Raw genomic sequence first — 6,720 nt, 5'->3', positions numbered from 1 at the left:
GGGATTTTCCCTTATTGTCTTTCATCAGAAATTTGCAGGCTGCATTACCGGAAATTATGTTGATTGGAAAGGCCGACTAGCTTCCCTACTTGGAAAGTGCCTGGCTGGATGTAACTTGAGCATTTTGGAGTTGTGTCGTTGATAATGCTCACCTTCAACCAGTGCCCCATTTCACAAAACTTGTCATCAGTAACAAATGACAGTTTTTGTTATAAGCTACTGAAATCTCTGCTTCTGATTGGTTTTCAATAGATTTGTCACTGATTTTCGTCATTTGTCATTGAAAAAAAGCTTGGTGAAACGGGTCCGAGGTTGACACATGTTTTTACAATTTTTTTTTATTGATTTTATTTCTGAGTTCAAATAACAAATACAAGGTTATACATTTTTACGTAAGTATCAATAGCAAATCATGTCTGATACTATTATACAATAACCATAATGCAAAGCATACAAACAAGTTAAACTGATCTTTGTATATATTTTTTGTTGAACTAAAGAGTCACCAACAAACCAAGAAAGACTTAATTATTCATACAATCCCCATACATGTTTTTGTTTGATATGCATGTTCTTGAAAGCGTAAAGTTCTAGATCATTTACGAAGAAAGGTAAACTTGGTTGTGGTAATGGCAAAATGAAATTTGTTATGCTAGTGACAACAACAACATTATTTTCTTGCAGAATTCAAAGAAATGTACACTTAGCAAGTTAGCACACATTTTAATTTGTTAGAAAATGTAATGAAAGAAGAAAGATGAGATATTTACACTGGTTCTGTTCGGACTCCAATGTATCGTTTGCTAAGAGAAACAAGGGCATTACTTCTGTTCTAGATCTCAACAGATCATATGATTGTACAATGGTGGGCCTACTGAGATTGATTCAAGTACAGGGCTGTATTTAAAAAATGAAAAATAAAAAAAATGAAAATTACGGATGCATACAAATTGATGTGCTGCAATCTGACATTGACTATGTAGAGCAAATCAAATTAGATTGTCCTCTAGTGAATTATTACTGTTGTTTTTACCAGCAATTTGTTCCTTTAAAAAAAAATTGTGGTTTCATTCCGCATTCTCTCCACTCCCTTTAAAACTCTCGGGGAGCGGAGGGAGAGAACAGCCAGGTCAGTGAATTTGGAGTGCACTTGCACGGCGGCTAGAAGTGAGCCTCTACTTGATTTCTCATTCATGTATTCTCACCACCCCCTCAACCTAGATCTCAACAGCTTTGTTTCGTATTCCCCCTACCCCCCCCCCCCCTCCAAATCCTGGCCTTTTCTATCTGACCTCGGCTACGCTGAATTTTTCGCTCCTCTTCCCCCTCGTACTCGCATCCCGGAATGCATGCTTGAGCGAGGGATAGGATGAGGCGACAAGGCAGCGGTTGCTGAATACTTCATGTTGCGTTCTTTTGAACATTTCTCTAGTTATGAAGTTTTTACATGATATTATATCTTTGGCTGTGGAATAGACTTCCAATTTCTATTCAAACTCTGTACTCTATAACCTGGCATTAGTGAAACTTTCTGTCACGTTATTTTCAAGGCAGGCAGAGGTCTGAATAGTTTGCCAAACCCGAAGTAAGGGCTCTCGTTGCATTGTCTGGTACTTGGGATCTGTTCAATGTCCCAGCTATAGCATGATGTGGTTCCATTGAATTTGGATCTCAGCATTTGTACTTTTGGCAGCGACTGCAACTTTCACAGAAATTTGTTATGTTGTGGTAACTTTGATAGCCAAAAAAAAAAGGAAAGAAAAGAGTCCTTCGATCAAATTCCGATAAATTCAAAACCCCAAAACACTCAACTATTCGTATTTACTACTCAATAGATCTTCAGAATAGATTAAAGGAAGTTTTTCTACCAAAATACATTCATCTAACCAGAATGGAAGTTCATATTTAACCCATCCCGACCAACTGGCCCAGAATTATATACCGTGGGATACGATAGAGGTATATGTATCAATCTATCACTACCACAGGGGAAAAAAATTCCATTCAAACTCTAAAGCATGTTGTAGGTTAAACAAAATAGATTGGAAAACTTGTAACTTTCTAAAGGGGGGAAGAAAGATATCAAAATTTGTATTGTTATTGTACATGTAGGTCAAAGGTCACATTGGTAGGTAGGCTGCCCTCTTCTAATTAATTCATGCTGCTAGTACAACTGTGACATTGTTATTCCCCAGAAATAACCTGCATGCCACACTCAGCGCACAACGCTAGCTAATTAGCACCCGGGATAGATTAGAAGGGATGGTACCTCAGGAATTTAGGCAGTTAATCGTCTGTCGCGTGACTGTCACTTGTAAACTGCACTACTGTCTATCCACGCTACTGTACGAGTGCTTTAATACAGGAACTAAGTATTGCTCGAAATAAAAGTAGGAACCCTCACATCATGTCACCATTCATGACTGAATGTATCATTCCATAGACCTTGATGTGAAATGGTTAGAGGGTGTGTACTTTGTTTCAAGCAATACTTAAGCATGCAGTACAAGTACAGTAGTGTAAAAGGTACAGATAGTTCCATGACTGTTTCACAACAACTTCACTTTTGAAATAACAGCAGACCAGCCTATCAAGTAAACAGAATTTTTGCATATTTCTAGTGTTATTGTCTTTTGTATTATTTTCATAAGTGACGACACATTGCAAAATTCAATAAAATAACACTGAGAAAAACAACATGATGATGACGTACATATTCCATAAGGCATGTTACCTCGAACTTGAAGTAAACATCCTACATTGTATTGATTAATTTGCTATCTCTTTTCCTGACAACCTTGGGATTTTGTTTGCACATCTGTACTTTGGATGAAAAAAATATAAGTTCAATATTTCTTTGTTTTTGTTTTAAATTACAAGTTTGTGCATTACCTTATTTTTTGAGGTCCTTCAAAGCCATTATTTTTCTAGCAGCAATATCATCAGATGGGACTAAGGAGTATAATGAGCAGTTTTGTTAGCCTTTTCATGCCTCATTAGTGCTCTTTTATGCATCTAATTTATGAGTCTGCCCAGATGCCCGCAAGGATATTATTTAATGACGGTTGCAGTGTTCATCAGCAAAGTGGTGATCAGAGATGCAGCTTTGAGATGAGATTGAGAAGATCGCATCTCCGTCATCTGAAGGAATGAGATATGCAAGAGAAGAAGTCATCTGTTGAAAGCAAGAAGAATGTTAACTCTTTGCCTGTGTGAAATGGTATAAGGTTATGAGAATGTTACTGAAAAGATATGGCAAACTTAAGCTAATTTTGTCTTTTGGTTCCATTATGTGGCATCTTGTCAGCATATAGACTGTAGTATAGTACAGGACCACAGATGGATAATGTCGTTCACTCCATCAAAAAGTAATTACAAAGAGAGAGATGTGAGATTTTCTCTACATTTTGTCTTGCTATTTCGTAAACCTTAGCAACAGAACTGTTTCAAGATGTTCATTTGATGTTCATGGTACGCTCCAAGGGAACGTTTCAAGAGTCTGCATTTGTCTCTGTTCTTGCAGTGGGAACTTCAGTTCAAGTGTACTTGTTGCGACTGACCATGATGTTTTCCTGTGTCCTGGTAGAAAGTAGGAGCAGGAGAAGGAGGAGGATAAAGATGAGGAAGGGGGGGGGGTGAGAGGATGAGGGGGAGGAAGAGAGGATGAGAGGATGAGAGGATGAGGAGGAAGAGGAGGAAGAGGAGTCGATTATTACGAGTACTTCCCTTACCCAGGGAAAAAATTAATATTTATTTTTCGGGGGCTACTTTTCAAACTTGCCTGCATGAAATTAACACTCTAAAATTTGTTTTGCATTGAACTGTATCCAAATTTACAGGGGCTCTTTTGGGCATTTCAGGAGCTATTTTGCCCCGAGCCCCCGTTTATTTTTTCACTGCCCTTACCTACTATCTCTTCTCCTTTCTCTCCTCTCTCCTTCTCCCCTCTCTCCTTCTCCCCTTCCCTCTCTCTGTCTCCCCTCCCTCTTCCTCTCTCCTCCCTCTCCTCCTCCTCCTCTCTCTCCTCCCATCTCTTCCCCCTCTCCCCTCCTCCCCTCCTCCTCCTCCCCTCCCTCCTCCCATCCCTCCTCCCCTCCCTCTTCCTACTCCCACCTCCTCCCCACCCTCTCTCCTCCTCTCCATCCCTCCTCTCCATTTCATCTCTCCTCCCCCTCCACTATCTCCTCCTGACTGATGACTGGTATGTGGCATGTGGCCAAGCCATTAGCATCAGCAACAGATTTACCTAATGACATAATAAACTAAACTGTCCCCCAGTTATGTGGCCATAAATTGTGGTGAAGTGCCCATAGCTTTGGACTGTATGGCAGCTCATGCACCTCAATGAGCTCACTTAGCTTACCGTCCTCCTATGAAATCGTCTTCTTGGAGCAAAAAGGGCATTTACTCATATATTTTAACATAGACTTAATGCCCTTCTGGCTCCAAACAGATACACACACAGACACATCATGTGTTGATTCAAGCTACACACATGTACACTGTAGGTGTATTTATTTTTAGGAATTGTTCACCTTTTTCCCTTGAAAAGATTTAGTGGAATGGTGATCTTGAATGAGTGTGTTGCTGTAAAATGTATATACAGGTATACATGCATATTTATATATGTTCATGTTGTCTGCTATAATACATGTAGTTCAAAAATATTACCAGTCTCTGAATCTCACGCTAGCACAGTGTGTTAAAATATCTGCTGCAATTTGCTTCTTGCTTCTTATTTCAAATGAAGTTTTTAAACTTATTTGTTTTTTAAAGGAATGATATGTTTATGATATTGGAGGACGATTCCTGTTTTTTACTACTGTAGGTTTGATTTTTTTCTCTTTTATTTTCCAATACCGTTGACTTGATTTACAGTGACGGTGAGTTTTTGATTTCAGGTGGATATCAAATATAATTTATTATGCCTTATTGAAAATTTGACTTGGTACCTTTCAAATTAATACAAGCATAAAGCTCTTGAGATTTTTGTATATTCAGAAGGAACCGTAAAAGTTAAGCATTAGATAGGTACGTGCTTGTTCGGTCGTCGGTAAACTTTGCCGCTTGAAGGACCAGCACGCCACGAAACTGTCACTTGAATTTGAAAGAGAGCGCAAATATCAGTTGCAGTAATTCAGTCATTACCGATGGCAGAATAAATCATCCCCATGAAGTATGTTTGTCTTGATCTAGATTCAGATCTCACTTCTTTCGCCGGCTTTCTAGTCCTTTCCCTTTTTGATAATGTACACAAGCAGGTTGTATAGTACTCTACGTGTCTGTGCATACTACATGGACAATTTGTGTATTTGCCATGGTACTATCCCTATAAACACTGCAGACGAAAAGCGAGGGCCCTTTTTTCTTTTCTTTTCTTCAGAAGCTTCATGGTTTATGAGGATGAAGAAAAGGAGCGGGTTCAAAATGAATCCAGGACGTGCTTGTAAGTAGGTACACCTACGCCAAGGTTATTGGATTGAACCGTAGAAGTGATTAATGGCTTTCTTCTCCCCTCTGTCGGTCGGGATTCCTCATTTGTCAAAGTGCCATGATCCATGCCGCATGTAAATCATATACGTGGGACTACATTAACAAGTCTGGGCGAAGTTTGTAATGGGCAAGTTGCAAGATCGAAATGAGATAACCTTTCTGAGTCAATTTGTAAAATTAAGCCTATTATTCTCTCTCTGTCTATATTTTCTCTCCCACTGTTTGAGATCTTCCTTTGCTTCTGATGCTTTCTTACTGCCCCCTGCCTTTCAAGACCTTTCTTAACCTTTCTCCCCCAACTCTCTCCCCTCCCCCTCAACGCTCTCCCTCTCCCCCCCCCCCACCCCTCGAAATGAACATGTTGCCAACAGAGGCATTTCTTAAACAGAGTAGACATGACTGCATTTTCAGTTGTGCTCGTTTCAAGCTGTCAAGTATAAAGCCATCATCTTCTTAAGATTTAGATTTAAATGTCATATGTCACTTAGGATCTAAAGTCTTTAAAGTTTCTGTCTTGTATTGTTTTATTTGAAACCCTACATTACAAGATGAGTAGCATCTTAAAGTTGTCGAAATCAGTTTGAAGCCTGGTGCCCTGAAAAACTGAGTGAACTTGGCAGGGAACCTTATCACAGTCGTTACGTGATGTGGTCCCGTATGTGTACACAGCTTAGCTTGTTTGTCTTCATCCATTCTCTCTCTAAGCCAGCCCTCTGCAGTGTCCGCAGGGACATGTCTCCACATGCAACCTTCTTATTCTAATCAGTTTAGCACCACTCCTGGTGTGGCAATCGTAATGAAGACGATCCGCTCCGCTGACTCGCTGCGACGGACGTCCCCTTGTTCCAAGTCCTCTCGTTTGGCCCAAATTCTCTCTTCGCACGTCAATTGTCATGTCGTTGTCAACTTGGTGCGGGGAGGGCGTTAGTAATGGGGTAGGGACATGTGGTGTTTACAATCGAGACTTCTTCTGCCCCGTTCAAACTTTCACAAAACAAAAGATGTGCAAGAGAGCTTTAAAGAGCCACATTTCCACCAATCTCGCTTCAAATGATATTAACCCTGTCAGTACCAGAAGCAGTCTGGAGCCATTATCATTCAGAGTCTTTGGTAGCAAGGGGGCTTCCGGCATGCACTATGAAGCGGGGCAGCGTGCGTGCGTGTACGGGGAAGAAACACAAGCCCTGCCATCAGCCCCCCACCGCATTCCCACATGGCCGTGATTTA

Source organism: Strongylocentrotus purpuratus, unplaced genomic scaffold (assembly GCF_000002235.5).
Source record: "Strongylocentrotus purpuratus isolate Spur 01 unplaced genomic scaffold, Spur_5.0 spur5_scaffold_21, whole genome shotgun sequence".
In the NCBI taxonomy this organism is placed as follows: domain Eukaryota; kingdom Metazoa; phylum Echinodermata; class Echinoidea; order Camarodonta; family Strongylocentrotidae; genus Strongylocentrotus; species Strongylocentrotus purpuratus.
This window is presented reverse-complemented; position numbering follows the sequence as displayed.